The sequence below is a fragment of the Myxine glutinosa genome, chromosome 4 (genome assembly GCF_964187855.1).
Source record: "Myxine glutinosa chromosome 4, kmMyxGlut1.1, whole genome shotgun sequence".
In the NCBI taxonomy this organism is placed as follows: domain Eukaryota; kingdom Metazoa; phylum Chordata; class Myxini; order Myxiniformes; family Myxinidae; genus Myxine; species Myxine glutinosa.
In genome coordinates, this window is record NC_136264.1 from 143,469,551 (window position 1) to 143,487,010 (window position 17,460).

At 42.1% G+C, this 17,460-nt stretch overlaps 2 protein-coding genes across 7 annotated transcripts in view; one reads left to right on the forward strand and one right to left on the reverse strand.

Annotated features, from left to right (window-relative positions):
* Nucleotides 1–17,460, forward strand: part of LOC137425326 (lysine-specific demethylase 6A) — a 286,024-nt gene that overhangs the window by 37,059 nt on the left and 231,505 nt on the right. The window lies entirely within an intron of this gene.
* The window catches only part of LOC137425327 (zinc finger BED domain-containing protein 5-like), a 45,567-nt gene that overhangs the window by 20,115 nt on the left and 7,992 nt on the right, over nucleotides 1–17,460 (reverse strand). Inside the window, exons 2-3 of one of the 3 annotated variants that reach the window (XR_010984099.2) lie at nucleotides 5,717–5,836; nucleotides 3,704–3,794 (exon numbers count right to left, since the gene is read on the reverse strand). The exons of 1 other annotated variant lie outside the window; for it this stretch is intronic. The gene's annotated coding sequence lies outside the window, so the exon portion shown is untranslated. The remainder of the gene's footprint in view (nucleotides 1–3,703; nucleotides 3,795–5,716; nucleotides 5,837–17,460) is intronic. One more of the 3 variants, XR_013623214.1, reaches the window with a different exon arrangement.

Genomic DNA, 17,460 nt, shown 5'->3' on the forward strand with positions numbered 1-17,460 from the left:
AGCATAGTCAAGACAATCACTAAGAAGTGTAAGGCGTATGGTACCATCAAGACCCTGCCTAGATCAGGCCGTCCCTCCAAACTGGATGACCAAGCAAGGATGAGACTGATCAGAGAGGCCACCAAGAGGCTAATGATAACTTTGAAAGAGCTACAGGCCTTTATGACAAAGACTGGTCACTGTGTGCATGTGACAACAATATCCTAAGCACTCCACAAGTCTGGCCTGCACAGTAGGTTGGCAAGAAGGAAGCCATTACTCAAGCCCATCTTGAGTCCCGTTTGAGGTATGTAAAAACCACTCCGGATATTCTGAAGCCATGTGGCAAAACGTTTTGTGGCCTGACGAAACCAAGAGGGAACTTTTTGGCCTAAATGCAAAACGTTATGTTTGGCGCAAACCCAACACAGCACATCACCCAAAGAACACCATCCCTACTGTGAAGCATGGTGGTGGCAGCATCATGTTATGGGGATGTTTCTCATCAGCAGAGACTGGGACACTTGTAAGGATAGAAGGGAAAATGGATGGAGCAAAATACAGAAAAATCCTAGAGGAAAACCTGCTTCCCTCTGCAAGAAAGCTGAAATTGGGACAGAAGGTCACCTTTCAGCATGACAACGACCCGAAGCACACAGCCAATGCTACATGGGAGTGGCTAAGGAACAAAAAGATAAATGTCCTTGAGTGGCCCAGTCAGTCGTGACCTAAATCCAATCGAAAATCTGTGGCATAATTTGCCCGAAAAAGGCCAACCCCTGCTCTGCGGGGAAAAATGGCCTCCAAAGGTGGTTCTTGTCCATCAACGCTCCCCACATAACTTGACTAAGCTTGAACAGTTTTGTACAGAAGAATGGGAAAATATTGCCCAATCAAGTTGTGCAAAGTTGATCGAGACCTGTCCCAACAGACTCACAGCTGTAATTGCTGTCTTAGGTGCTTCCACCAAGTATTAACTCAGGGGGGATGGACACTTATCCAACCAAGATAATCTAGTTTTGTATTTTTAATTAATATTCTGAAATTTGTAGAATTTGTTTTTCACTTGGAAGTTATGGGTTACGATGTTTAAATAAAGGTGGGAAAAGTCTGATTGAATGCATTTTAATTTCAGGCTATAAGGCAACAAAAGGTGAAGATTTTAAAAGGGGGTGTAGACTTTCTATAGGCACTGTATGTAACTGTAGCACACGTGTAACATATCAGACCTACTTAACCATTGTAAATCAATTGTAATCATGACTAAATTAGACTTTAGACAAATGTGAACATTGATGCAGTTTTACCATTATTTTTTATTTTTGATCCACTTTTCTGGCATTGCTACTTTTTTGTGGTTGTTCTCCTTATCTGGGTGTGTGTGCTTGCTCTTACTACTTTAACATTGAGCTCTGGCATGCCGACAGTTTTGCCCATCATACTCCATTGTATTTATTATGCGACCAAGAAAAGTTGTTTTGTGTGATGCGACAGTCCTACAGGAGACTTTGTGCCTTACCAGTCTGGTATATGTCCATTTCTTGAGCTGTGCTTTGTCAGAGTCTTAACCCTTATCGTGAGGGGGATGGGTGGGGAGGAGGGGGAGGGATGGGGGCGGGAGGGAGGGATGGGGGCGGGAGGGGGGGAACCCAATAGACATGGTTCCAATTTCCTGACCAACTTCATATGTATATATACACGACCGGTCAAAAGTTTTTGAACACAATTTTTCCAGTTTTTGTTGAAATTTACGCAGTTTAATGTCTAGTGAATAACCTGAAATGGTACAAAGGTCTTGTAAACTGCTTGAGGTTAAAAAAAAAAAGTTTAGGTTAGCAAAAACGGGAAAATAATGTAAATTGCACAGTTATATTGTAAAAAAAAGCCTTCTTCAGCGAACAAGTAATGGGATAACAACTTACAGCTGTTCTGCAGCAATGTAAGTAAATTAAGCCTTGAAAGTTGATGCAAACAATTCCTACAGTTGCCCCAACCTCTGCTGATTACTTGATTACAAACCCCCTGTCTGTATATAAGCAGTATTGGAACAGACTGTTATTACACCCTCTGAAGTATTATTTGGACAATATTGCACTGCAGGAAGTAGTATATTACTATCATAATGGCGAGAAAAAGGCAATTAACAAAGGAAGACAGACACACCATTATAACCCTTAAAAGTGTAGGTCTTTCTTTTAGAGAAATTGCAAAGAAAGCCAAGGTGTCCGTGAGTACAGTTTCCTACACCATCAAAAGGCACTTGGGAACTGGAGGAAACTCTGACAGGAAGAGGTCTGGCAGACCCAAAGCCACAACAGAATCAGAAGACAAGTTTCTGAGAGTCAACAGCTTGCGTGATAGGCGGCTCACAGGACAACAGCTTCAAGCACAGCTGAACACTGGTCGAAGTAAGCAAGTCTCAGTTTCAACTGTGAAGAGAAGACTTCGAGCTGCAGGTTTGACAGGTCGAGTGGCAGTAAGAAAGCCATTGCTAAGATAGCAAAATAAGAAAAAGAGGCTTGACTGGGCCATGAAGCACCGCCAGTGGACTACTGAAGACTGGAAGAAGGTCTTATAGACCGATGAATCAAAATTTGAAATCTTTGGTTCATCACGCAGGGTTTTTGTATGCCGTTGAGTAGGCGAAAGGATGGTTCCTCAGTGTGTGACACCAACTGTCAAACATGGAGGAGGAAGCGTGATGGTCTGGGGCTCTTTTGCTGGATCCAGAGTCGGTGACTTGCACAGAGTGACTTGCACCCTGAACCAAAAGGGCTACCACAGCATTTTGCAGCGCCATGCAATACCCTCTGGTATACGCCTCGTTGGTCAGGGGTTCATCCTACAGCAAGATAATGACCATAAACACACCTCCAGGCTATGTCAAAACTACCTTCGAGGAAAATAACAAGACGGTAGGCTTCAAATCATGGAATGGCCAGCACAGTCTCCAGACTTAAACCCCATCGAGCTGGTTTGGGATGAACTGGATAGAATAGTGAAAGCAAAGCAACCTACAAGTGCAGCACATTTGTGGGAACTTCTGCAACAATGTTGGGAAGAACTTCCCGAACAATATTTGATTTCCATTGTAGAGAGGGCTAGCGGCTAGGGTGCCGGCTTAGGATCCAAGGATCCTGGGTTCGAATCCCGGTCAATCGCTGAATTAACGCCAGGGGGGTTGACTCAGCCTGTCATCCTTCCGAGGTCGGCTAATTGAGTACCAGTTCACTGGTAATTCCCTGTTTGTCGTTAAAAGGCGGCAAAAAGGGTTCGCGTCAGGAAGGGCATCCGGCCATAAAACATTGCTTCAAAAAGGGGACCAAAAAACAACAACAACCACGGTTCCCGAAAAAGGCCAACCCCCGCTTTGCGGGGAAAAATGGCCTCTAAAGGTGGTTATGTTATTTATAAAGAATGCCACGAGTGTGTTCGGTGGTTATATCTGCAAAAGGTGGTGACTTTGCTGAGTCAAAATTTTAAATTAAATTTTGTTAAATAAAATGATTCTATGATTTCTTTTTTATCTCCAATTGTTTATTTGTTCTATGCTTAATTTCCGAGTACATTGAGACATTAAACTGCGTAAATTTCAATAAAAACTGGAAAAATCGAGGTGTTCTAAAACTTTTGACTGCTGGTGTATATATATATTTTTTTTTACAAAAGTATGACCAATATTTATGTTCTTGATATCTGGATGTTTTTCTGATCTGCCACTGACTTGGTAGTTGCATGGACTGTTGTTTTTGTTGCAAAAAGGTTGCAACATGTTGCTGTACATCTTGCTTTATATTGTTGCTTTGCATGAATTACTGTGGTTGGGGATTGGGAGAAAGAGAGAGGTGGGATTCATGGTTAAAGTCTGCCAGATAAGTAATGCGGGAAATTGGATTTTGCAAAGATTCATGTGTTAGATCGCGTTGAGGCAATTTCATGAATATCATTGAGTGATTAACCTCCAATAGCAACGAGGGAATACTGTAAACAAATTGACCTCGTTACTTGGGATTACGTCTACATTGCTGATTCGCCATCACCAGTCACATGATGTGAAACATGATCACATCATCCATTGGTAGCACCACCATGTGGGGGTGCAGAAGTGTTGTTCCCTTGAATAAAAGAACAGCTCTAAATCCTCCCCTTGATATCTGTCTGAGTAGACTGCAATAAACGCTGTTGTTGAGCAGACGTGAGGATAACGTCCGAGATTGTTGGCTGTGCCGCCCAAGCTTTAAATGAGATCGGAGGTTGCTACCATCAATACAAACATAACTGGGCCGACTGGTGATGCTCGTGATGAAGACGGCAATGAAAGAACTTTTTTCCAGCTTATCTTTTCTGTGAATTTAAATATCGCAACCCAAAAAATATTTCTCATTAAATAGAGTGAAATGTAATATCATTCGTGTTATCGTAGACATTAAAAGCAAATAGAGTACTCTGATTGGCTAATTAATAAGACTAGTTCATGATTACAGTACACATAATCCTGAGGCATTTATTTCAGCTCTCGTAATTCAAATGTCAATTAGTACTATATTAAAAAACAAAATGCAGAGAGGGAGATTGCAAATAAATGACCAAAAAAAAAATTCACACCCAATACTCTTGCACGGTGACACATAAGTAATGTAATTAGCGTCGTTTACAGAAGCTTTTGTCGTGAAGGAAGGCAGAAACGTCGGACAAGCCATTTTGGTCTTCTCAATGTACGAGGAAAACTAGAATGGCACTTGGTAGAGCACATACCTCTACCAGGCTGAACCGTTTACATTTTGTATCCTGCTGATAGGCCAGATCTGCTGACATGAACCCAAATCTAATTGGCTTGGGATTGTTGGGAGCAACCGAGTTACCTCCTCTATTTCCAGTCATTTAACCAACTCAACCACCAAGTTTTGTCATCATCCAACCACAACTTTTTGAAATCTGCTCACCTTCACTTTCACTTTCTCTGCTCACCTTCACTCCTTCATTCCTCTTTACTCCCGCCTCTGGAACAAACTCCCTCACTCGCTTCAATCACACCCCTCCCTCCAGGTCTTTAAAACAGCTGTTCACCACCATCTCTTATCTTATCTTCCCCCATCCAAAACCTTGATCTTTTCTACCCCCGTTAATTCACCCCAGATCCACTTTTTTTGAAATATCGACTTCTTTCCTGGAAGTTCTAGCAGTGTCCATGTGGTTTATACCTCTCCCACTCCCCCCACACCCCCGCCCCCCCCCCCCGCATTCCCATGCCTCCTCCCCCCAAGCCCTCTCCCTCCCACAGATTTCCCGATGTCCCTATTCTCTGCTGTAGTACTTGTTTGCTTCCCTCTCTCTCCCCATCTTGTCCCCCGCTCCCTTTATTGCATGTTTTGTGTGTCCGTTTTTCTTTTTTGTGATTGATGTTAGCTCTTACACAAGCCTCGATCTTGTATACAAAAAAAATAAAATAATAATAATGTCATGCTACATGTAGTTTTTGCCCCATTTCTCAATGCTGTGAAGAATCGCTTATAAAAAGTAAATAATTCTCGTATACGTATTCGGATCTTCACTAAACTCAAATCAATTCGTCCTCGTCACACACCCAATCTCTCCACCAAATTTCGTCTGAAACCATCCACAACTTTTTGAGATATCCTCTTCACAGACAAACAAACGGACAGGTGTGAAAGCATAACCCCCATCCACCTTTGGTGCCAGAGGTAATAAAAGCTGGCATGGCCGCCACTTGCCCTACCTGCATTTGCGGTTGGAGAGCACTGATAAATCGGGAGCAGACTTGCAGAATAACCATACAGTGCCTCCATAATATTCCTCAGATGATCTCTTCCTTTTCAATACCACACATCTCTCCATCCTTCAATCAAAACAAAAAACTTATTCTTGACTCCAGCGAATTAGCTGATGCTATCTCGTACATGCTTTTAAAGGAATCTGCAAAGTGGAGAGCAATTCAAAAACGTCAAACAAAGCATTGTACAATGTGATTTGACATAGCTTCATTGTGGTTGATTGCCATTGTAAAAAGAACAAATGTGATGAGCCATCTAGTTACCTCCTCTATTTCCAGTTTGGGTGAAGGGAGATTACATACATTACATTTGGCTGTCACGTCATGAAAACACTTAACGACACCAAAAACCATGCCCAAATTTCCAGCAGCCATCTATTTGATTTTCGACATTCTTGTCCCATTAAATATTTTTGTTGGTTTCCTTGTGTCGATGTGACTTTTTCTCAACTGCTTGGAATTCAGTTTGATATTACACTTGTGAAAATGTTTGAGTTTTTGATCTTCTCTGCTCCGTTATTCCGCTATGTCCCTCCTATTTGCCAATTGGTTTATGTACCACTTTGCATCATTTGACCATTTAGGTTTCAAATTAAATTAGCCTTTCTGTTGCTGTGTAGGTATTACATTGTGAAGAATGCAGTCTTTAAGTTTTGGTTATATTAGAGTAAGACAACTGAACTGCAATCTGTATGTTCGGGTAAGTAAGCAAATATAATGTCGAGGTAAAGGCATGTTGTCGATTAAATTCACATGTACATTATAGGATATTGGGATGTAATGGCCTTTTCCTGCTTCATAGTTTCCTTGTGTATTCTTGTAATTTAAGAATCGCATTTGACTTTAATACTTTTGTACTTTAAATTTGCTTGTAAGAATTGTTTCAGAACGAGACGAACACATCGGTTAAAGTTTGTGTATCCTGACGATGACTCACGGACCGGTGTTTGTGCGTTTGTCAGACTACTCCTCCTAGAGTTCTGGGCCAATAACATCCAGACTTCCTACATTGGATCGGCATGATCCCAATTAGTGTATGGGGTTGTTTTTATCTTTGCTGGTGGTCTTGGGAGGGTGGGGGTCGCATATTCTGGATGTAAATGTGTATCGTGTAGCACCGCCTCCAGGTGGGAGAGGTTATTACAAGTCCCACCCTTTACAGTACAGTATTCCTGTCCCCATGTTTTCCAGTGCAGTGAGGTGTTTGAATTATTAGTAGGCATGTTTTTGCTTCATGCATATAACACTTTGGTTTTTTTTTGGGGGGGGGGGGGGGGGGGGAGCAATTGAGCGACCTGTCAGTTACCTATACACCGCCCAAGTAAAGGTATTTGTCAGAAGAACGTGTTGCATGTGGAGAACAAGGTTGCTCATAGGGAGGGGACTCCCTACGAGTCTATATAAATTGAAAGACAGCGTCTGTCTGTCTGTCTGTCCCCGCTGTTTCTGTTTTAGCTTCGTATCTCCTCTCTCACAACTTTGCGCATCATTACCAGACTTTGTCAGCATAAATAACCAACGCGCGAAGCGAAAAGCGGTGCTCGGCAATTGATTCACTCTGTCTGTCTACAGATGTCAATCTTTGATTGAGGAACTACTTGATTTCAATTGAATTTTATATTTTGAACACTAAAACACGAATCAGAAACAGAAATCAGAAACACTGTGAAGATCTGTATCCGGATTTGAATACTTTAATTTTAGAAGTGATTCTTTACCATTGAGAGATAGGGCCAAAAATGATACATTTGCACAATGTCTCAAAAATGTGGGGATGGATGATAACAAAACTTGTTGGATGAGTTGGCAAGGTGACAAGAACCAGGTGATTATATTTTGGTTCAGGTCCGAATCCAGATCCGGCCTATCGATGGATACAAAACGTAAACTGTTCAGCCTTGCGAAGGTATGCGCTCGACTGAGTGATATTCTTCTTGTCACGATTGTTGCTGAGCTGTTGTTACCTCCGCCACCAAAGGTGGATGGAGGTTATGTTTTCACCCATGTCTGTCCGTTTTTCTGTCCGTTTGTTACTTGCCGGAAAAAATTCCGGCAAGTATGTTGGTTGGTTGGTTTGTCTGTCCATCTGTGTGTCTGTTTGTGCGCAGTACTACGTCTACATCGATGCACTTAGCATCGCCATACTTTACACACATATTTGCCTTGCCCTGGAATAGACTGTGCCCAATGTTTAACTCTCTAGGCCCAAGGTCAAGCTCTAGCTCACCCAAAACGTGAAATCGGGGGGGGGTCGAGTTTTCATTTAAAATACATTTCAAACCACTATAACTCTAAAAGTACAAGAGATATGCATACACTTACTGTTACTGATATATAGGAAGTCACATATGACATTTAATTTGGCACCATGACCTTTGACCTTGAAAGGTCAAACTCAAGGTCAATTTTTAAAAAGTACATTCCAGCAAGTCCTCGGTCTCTGACCGATTTATAGTTTGTTTGTTTGTGAACAAAATATCTCGATAGGTTGTGGACGGATTCGGCCGAAATTTGGCAGAGATGTAGCGTATGTGACAAGGACGAAATGATTAGATTTTGGTGAAGATCCGGATTCGGATTCGGATCCGGGTACTAGAATTTTTAAGTGATTCTTCACCATTGGGAGATCGGGCCAAAAACGATACATAGCAGGATATCTCAAAAAGTTATGGAAGGATTTTGACAAAACTTGGTGGACTGGTTGGGTGTGTGACGAGGAAGAATCGATTCGATTTTGGTGAAGATCCAGATCCAGATCCAGTTAGTATAATTTTTTAAGTGATTCTTCACCATTGAGTGATATGGCCAACCAGGTGGAGGTATGCTCTCGACTGAGTGCTGTTGTAGTTGCTGTTGTTTTTATCTCTGTTGTTACCTCCATCACCTAAGGTGGGTGAAGTTTGTTTTCATCCCTGTCTGTTTTGTCTGTCTGTTTGTTTGTTTGTCTGTGAACTGAATATCTCGAAAAGCTGTGGATGGATTTGGACAAAATTTGGTGGACAGGTTGGGTGTGTGACCAGGACAAAATGATTAGATTTTGGTGAAGTTACGGACCTGGAACCGGTGAAGATACGATGAGTTGGGTCGATGACAAGAACAAGCAGCTGCTTTGATTTTGGAGGTCGGGATCCAGATCCGACCGATCATTGGGATACAAAACGTAAACTGTTCAGCCTGTTGGAGGTATGCGCTCTACCAAGTGCCGTTCTAGTTTTTGCTTCTGCTCTTTTTACTGGTGTTGTTGTTTCTCTATGGCCTTCCTATTGTATCAAATCCTATCACCTGTCCTTGAACCCTTATCAGCTTTATGGGTGGTGCTTCGTGCCATTCCTTCGATGGATTTTAAACCTCCTCACCAAAGGTGGGTGGAGGTTATCGATTCATCCCTGTTTGTTTGTGAGCAGGATATCTCAACAATTGTTGAATGATTCAGATGAAACTTAGTGGACAGGTTGGATGGGTAACGGACGAAATGATTAGATTTTGGTGAACATTCGGATCTGGATCCAGCTACTAGATTTTTTTTTGAAGTCATTCTTCACCATTGAGGGTTGATATGTAACATAATATTTCAAAAGGTTGTGGAGAAAGTTATGACAAAACTTGATGGATAGATTGGGTATGGTTATGGCTATGGTCCTCTCATCCTATGAAATCCAATAACATCTCATTCCCCCCACCCCCACCCCCTACCCTCCTTGATGAGTTTTCCACTATCATTTAGATATTTTGATGTATTAACATCATCTGTTTGTTCTCGCTCCTAAGTGCCACATCTGGGTATTCTAATAGGAACTCGTGTACCTGTTTAGGCGCTCCTTCACAAACGTATATGTGGAAGATCTCTATCAGACATAATAATGTGTAACAATTTTATATTAATTATCTTCGAGGGTTGGGGTGTTCAGTGATGCATTGTTTTAAAACGAGAGTAATTCGTGTTTGTTACAAACTGGTTACTTAAATGATACATTTCTGCTGAATGTGTATTACCTGCTTATCTAATATGTAGAAGATAATGCAGTGCTTATTATAGTTGTTTCTTACTATAAACCTGGGATTCTCCAGTGACAGACCAAAACTCCGTGGAAGTTTTTCTAAACACACATCCATTACAAGTATAATTGCACCAAAACATCCCAGCCCTATCACAGACTGATGCTTGGTGGAGGGAAGTGTTTTAATTTGCATTTTTTTCCTTGCTGTTGTGCAGACAATTGCAGTGCCTTTTCTCATGGGTGCCACCATCTTGATGTCACATGACCTTTCCACTGTGCTTCTATGTTTGATCGGCTAGCCGCTAGAGGTAGATTCATTTCTTGACGGACTGTACACTTGCAACCTTTTTCTTTTGCATTTCAAATGTTGAAATCGGTTTGAGACCCTCAAGGATTGAATCGAGAATGTTAAAAATCTCAATTGGTGAGTAAAGTGCTCTTTTTGAGCTGTTGGCTGCCAATTTATTGCTTTTCTTCCACGACATACAACCTGTGCACCCAAGAGTCTTCCAGCTCCCACCTCCACCATTACGATTGTTATCCCCGTGCTTTTCGAAGAAAAGTTGGGGAGCATGTGATACCTCTCATTTGTATGTGCATGTGTGCGTAATTGGAGTGTGGTTCGAGATATCAGAATCGTCGACTGGACGAAATGTAGATTTGTTATCCATAAAATTGAATGAAATGCAAGTGTACATTTCTTTTTTAAGTAGCAAATGTGCCTTGCTTGGGTCATGGGGGTGGACTCCAGGCCACCCCGACCCCCGTCCCTTTGTTGCACTTATAAAGACCATGAGGGCAATGTCGAGCGACCTCTCTACACTTCGGTGTATATTCTGTTCACATTGACTTGACTGTTTATGTCGGTTAAGCTCTGAGTTGGGAAGGACTGGGCGGACTGGGCTGAGTTGGGGCAAGCTGCACTGCCCGAGACAGACGGCGCAGCACGAGACAAGCACGAGGGTGAGGTCCTCAGTGCACTGCAACTGTGCACTTGCTTGAGTTCCATCAGGTCCTTATCGAGCTGTTAGGTACATTCTTGGGATGCATTGATTTTTGTAGAACATTTGTGAATACTGAGGAGTTTCCTTGTTTTGATATCTAGTTTATTGATTTTCGCTTGTGTCCAGTTTATTATTCCTCAGCTGTACTGGAATACTGGTGCTGCTAGTTGGTTAATTGGGTTTGGTTTTTTTTTTTTCTCAGAGTGAGGTAGGTTTTCAGGATCAGCCTTGTTCTACGCAGGTATTCTTTGGTAATTGTTTTGCACATTTGTTTGTGACATATTTTGGTGGCCCTCTTCTACTCCGAGGTATTTGTAAGATACTTTGTTGTTTTGCTCCTGTATTCTTGTATCTCGATCGATTTTTATGTTGTCCGTTTTTGTTTATCTACCTTGTAAGATTGTGTACCTGGCACACTAATCTAGGCCAAAATCCATTTGAACGTCTTCGGAGTGTTGTTTCACTAATTCAAGTTGCTCTACCAATGTTTCGGCGTTCGGTGTGAAGAGTTTAAAATTGTGTGTGCATGTGTTTTAAATGTTTAATACAACGCTGGTCAAATCTGAACATGGAAACTATCAACATACTGTTGTGTGTCTGGGTTTGAGTACAGCTGGGATTCACGGGGTGGTTGCTGGAACTGCTGCTCACCCTCTAACCCTGAGGCCACCAGGTCATGGATAAATCCATGGCCCAATGGGTTGTTAACCAACCACTAATGCCGGTTGAAGCCACCAAACCTTGCAGGGTCCTCGCTCGTATTAATCGCATTACCTTTCTGATGGTTTGGTTACTTTAATTGGGGAACCACTCCCTGAATGCCCACCCGACTACTTATTACAGACAAGCGGACCGTGGGTGCGGTGTTGGCTATCCAGCAGAGCCAATCAGTGGGTAAAAACTTATTGTATATAAATTGTGTACACACTATGTCGAACCAATGATGAAAAATACGCAGTCGAGTAGATTTGAAAAATGCTTATCAAGTCAAAAACAACGATCACTTATTCACACAAGCAAGCAATCAAGGAACAACACACATTTCCAGTGAAGTAATCTACGAATACATCTACATGCAGTAAAAACAAGGAACAGCAGACTTATCCTCTACCACATGTTTTTCGCTTTATGCAAACTAATTTAGACACAGGACATGGCACCATCATTCATCCGGGAGAAACGTAGAGCAGAAAGAGATGAGGCGATGAGGAAGCAGAGAGATGTATGGGTATGGCTCCTGCCTTACTGAACACAACCAGGTGTGGCTGTGTCTATCCCAAATATGTGGGGTGGGATTTGGATGGGGAGGAAGGGCGGTAGAGTGGTGATGCGATGGTCGTGAGAGGTGCAGCCTAGCTAATGTAGGCTTAGAGGAAGGGTGTGAGGCACGAACAAGGCCTCATCCACGTGGGGATGGAGGGTATTCATTGATATCCTCATCGGAGGGTTGATTCTCTTTGTGCATCCAAAGTAGACGATTATGGGTTCTTAGAGATGGAGAGAAAAGATCGTATAAGTCAGTACGGAGCTGCGGTGCGCTGAAGACCTGCCTATCCCCGTGCGTTTCACCCTTGAGCTCGTCTCACGCTGCGCCGTCTGTCTCGGGCAGTGCAGCTCACCCCAACTCAGCCCAGTCCTCCCAGTCCATCCCAACTCAAAGCAGTCCTTCCTGTCCATCATAGTCCTTTCAGCACTAACCGGCAGGCAGCTTCCTTCTGACACGATCCCCAGCACACACGAACAGCAGCAAACCGAGTTGTGTCTCAGCTTTTATGCCTCCCGGACCAGGTGCAGTTTTGAGAGGGCAAAGTTCATTCCGAGACCCTTTGACCCTGTGCGGGGTGTGAGTTCAGGGGCCAAGGATTTCCGCCCACCCTGACCCCTGAGTGGCTCATCCCCATTGATCCCCGCTCCTCCTGGAGATTGATGTAATAAACTAGGTGCTTCCCATAAGACGACATTGTTTAGGATGGGGTTGAGCTTCCTATAAGATGTCGTCGAAACCGAGGTTGTGCTTTGTGGTGGTTCTGGTCGGTGCGTGTGTGAGAAACGTTGTATAGTGTGTTTAAATACACAATCGTTGGATTGGGCAATAAAGGCTGCAAACAAAAGAGTGAGAGAAATAAATGGACGGATGGATGGACTTCATGGTCGATTGTGCTGTGAATAATTGTGAGGGATCAGAATGGACAGATGGATGAACAGATGAATTGAAGGACGAAGTGACCAAAGGATGGATTGTGGAGTGAAAAGAAAGATTGATGGATTGAAAGAGGGATTGATGGATTGAAGGATGGATTGTTGGATTGAAGCAGATTGAAAGTGGATTTAAGAGGTTGAAAGTGGATAGAGAAGGGGGGAATTTGGATGGGGAGGATCTCCCATCACACCAGGGATGAAGCACACTATCTCACAACGCATTCCCACCCCCGCAACCCCCTCTGGCCTCCCCCAATTGTCTGGGAACAGGGCAGGGATCTTTATAAACACATACTGAGATAACTGTCTGGGGAACTCCTTCGTGTTCATGGATGTTCTCCCTGAGGTCCATTTCCGCAACCACAACAATACACTATCCTTGCAGATTGACAGGGAATAACTATTATTCAAAGAAAGATGTAGGCAGGGATGCAGTTTTGCATGATAATTTATTGTGATCATCCCTACCTTGTTTACATTATTTTTTGTATGGCATCCCCACATCCTTTTAAATTTCTTCAAATGTTTTGTATTACTTGTTTCTGTACTTTAAAAAAATGTGTTTAAATGCTGGAGAGATTTATTTTGATAGCACGATGAATGATCTTGTCGATTATATGTGAATATACTTCGTATTAAATAGTGTTACCATTATATAATGGGCAGCAATAATATGTACAGCAGTATGTTGTGTCTGTGGCATCCCTACACAGGAAGTCCACCACCATCCTCACATTTTATACCACAAAGAATTGTAACACTTGTTTGCTAGCATTATGTAATTTTAAATGGCAAGTAGTACAAGTATACAAATAAGTAATACATATTTTTATGGCGTAGCTCATAGGGCAACGCCGCCTCGAACAGTGTTTGTCTGGCCATATGTATGTATGTATGTATGTCCCCTCAAACGTACACCAATCAGAGCTGAGGATCTGGTCACATGACAGGGGTGATGTGATGTCATTTTGATTCCAATGCTGTTCAGGCCAGACATATCATTGAACCTGTCATGTATCACAATCTGCATGCTCTACCTTTTACGTTTTTCATTCAGTGAATATGAATGAATGACTGAATGATCGTTTTAAGGCCATTTTCCCCGCTAGAGCGGGGGTTAGCCTTGCGGGCCCCATGATAATCATGGTTCCCTGTTTGAGGCAATGTTTTTATGGCCGGATGCCCTTCCTGACGCCAACCCATAGTCACCTCTTTCGATGCGCAAGGATACGGTGTACCTATTCTAAATCATGGTACACACTGTGATCATTCATCCCATAAGCTGGTGCTCAATTTGCCGACCTCGGAAGGATGACGGGCTGAGTCAATCCCCCTGGCGTTAATTCAGCGATCGACCGGGATTCAAACTCAGGATCCTAGGATCCCAAGCCTGTGCCCTAACCGCTAGTTGCTATTGGTTTATTAGAACACTTTAATAACTGCTTGCTATTTATCATTTCACCCCGAAGAAGATGCGAGACTATTCTAACACCCGTCTGTCTGTCTCTCTGTGTCTGTGTTTGTGTCTATATATTTTCATTTTGAAAATGGTTTTCTCTGCAACCGCTTGTCCGATCAATGTGAAACTTTAAACATATGTGGAACTGCCAATGTTTTTTTATTGTATTTTATTGCTAACTTTGACGTCATAGGTCACATGGTAATGCAGCTATATTGGATTAAAGCAAAAAAATGGTCATCATTTTCTCCAAAACCTCTCAACGGAGAAAATTGAAACTTGGCATATGTCATCTATTCCCTATGGGGTGTATAGGGTGATAACGATGAGGTCATCATTGAAGTGGTATTCCAGCCATAACTGGTTGAATTGAAATCCTTATCCCAAAAAACTGAAACTTCATATATCTGATCTATTACCCGAAGTGAGTGAAGAATTACATTTATAACGTTCATAACCCATGCCAAGAAACTACATGACAGAATGGGGTGCATGGATGATACGGGTATATGGGCCATAATAGCAGTGGGAAATAATTGTAGCGTGTTCTGTTGACGATGGTAATTTTGTTCAGAATGAACACACAAGGTAAGAAAGACTATGCGCTCGACGAGTGCAGTTATAGTTACAAAGGTTATTCGATTTCAAGAAGAGAGTTGATTTATTTGACTCTGGTGCAGTGTATAATTTATGTTCGAAAACTGAGCCTGATTCTCAATGCATGTTCCTTATGGATCCTTGAAAATACAGTATTATGAATCGCAGTGAAATTAAGGCCGCCCTATTATTGTATGCATCTGAAAAATGCTGTTAAAATCATACAGGTCACAACAATGATAATCTCAAAACAATAATTGCAGTTCACAGCCAAACTTGTGGTTAAGGAATCTATAGGATCTGGATAATCGGTTCACATGCTCTATATGAAATAGTTTGGATGGAAAGTGGTTTCCATCAAAAAGTCTGTTCCATTTGTTTTTAATCACATCTTTGTGTCGTGGAGGATAAATTTGAAATGTATTTCTTAGTTATATATTGGTATGAATGCATCAATGTGATTATGGTGTGCACCTCCCTGGGGACCTCTAAATTACATTTGCCACTGATGCATACAAATCTCTGACTGTAACAATGAAGCCCGAAGGGTAGAAGGTCAATTTAAAAAAGAAAACAATTCTGCCTCTCCAGCTGTCCAGAGGCTCGTTTGCTTTACAAAAGGGAGACGCTTGTTAATGGAACCGAATGACTGCAACAAACATACAAAGTATGACAAACCTGCTGAGAGTTGTCCAGAACCAAGCTGTGAATTGCTTTAACCATGATCGTGCAAGCATGTCATCTGTCTGGGTGTAAATTCTGTGGTTTTGCTAACGTTTGCACCTGTTAAATAAATAAAAAATTGGGCTTTCTGCTCCAGCATAGAGTTGTAGCAGATTTATTGTGACACGTTCAGTACATTAGGAATTTCAGATGTGCGCTGAGTTGCAGCATGGGATTTCTGTGGACGTGCTAGTCAAAAGCAGAAGATGAGGGTGATGATGATGAGGAAATTTGGTGGAAGGAAAGTTATTTACCATTGACAATATCACCGAATATGAAAGCTGTGCGATGCTTCCTAAAGCCGTCGTTCATCTCTGGAATCAGAACACAACAGTCCCCACAGCTCCAGCTTATTTGGCAAACTGCTCAATATTTTCCCCACTTCCTCTTTTATTCCCTTTGCTGACACATCTTCACAACTCTTTCTTCCCACCTTTCATTCTTTACCAGTTCAATTGTTTTTTTCTTGTTCTTTTGACGTTTGTTTAAATTGACAACTGGTTATCTCCACCACTGAAGGTGGATGGAGGTTATGTTTTCACCCCTCTTTGTCTGTCTGTTTGTCTTTCTGTTTGTTTGTCTGTCTGTCTGTGAACAGGATATCTCAAAAAGTTGTGGATGGATTTGGACGAAACTTGGTGGAGATGTTGCATATGTGAAAAGGAAAGGTTTATTCAATTTTAGTGAAGATTCAAACCCAGATCCGTATCAGAATTTTTGAAGTGATTCTTCACCAGTGAATGATCGGGCTAAAACAGATACGTAGCACGATATCTCAAAAAGTTATGGATGGATTTGGACGAAACTTGGACTGTTTGGGTGTTTGACAAGGACAATTCGATTCGATTTTGGTGAAGATCTGAATATGGATTCAGATACAAGAGTTGTTTAATTTTGAAGTGATTCTTCCCCATTGGGAGATCGGTTGAAAAGCAATATGTAACATGATATTTCAAAAGGTTGTGGACGAGGTATGACAAAACTAGGTGGATGAGTTGGTTCGGTGACAAGAACAAGTCGATTAGATTTTGGTTCAGGTCGGAATCCAGATCTGGCCTATCAGTTGGAGACAAAACATAGACTGTTCAGCCTGGCAGAGGTATGCGCTCTACCGAGTGCCGTTCTAGTTACCTCCGCCACCAAAGGTGGATGGAGGTTATGTTTTCACCCCTGTCTGTTTGCCTGTTTGTCCGTCTGTTTGTTTGTCTGTTTGTTTGTTTGTGAACAAAATATCTCCAAAAGTTGTGAACGGATTCGGACGAAATTTGGCTGAGATGTAGCGTATGTCACAAGGACGAAATGATTAGATTTTGGTGAAGTTCCGGATTCGGATCCGGCTACTATAATTTTTTAAGTGATTCTTCACCATTTGGAGATAGGGCCAAAAACGATACATAGCAGGATATCTCAAAAAGGTATGGACGGATTTGGACGAAACTTGGTGGACCGGTTGTGCGTGTGATGATGAAGTATCGATTCGATTTTGGTGAAGATCTGAATATGGATTCGGATATGAGAATTATTGAATTTGTAAGTGATTCTTCACCATTGTGTGATATGGCCAACCAGGCGGAGGTATGCTCTCTACCGAGTGCTGTTCTAGTTTGGGTTGCATTTGTTTGGCCAGCCGGGTTTCACAAATTTAGAAATGGGATGATGATTACCTTAATTATTTTGAAAGATTATGCGTATCTAAGGTTCAGTGCAATT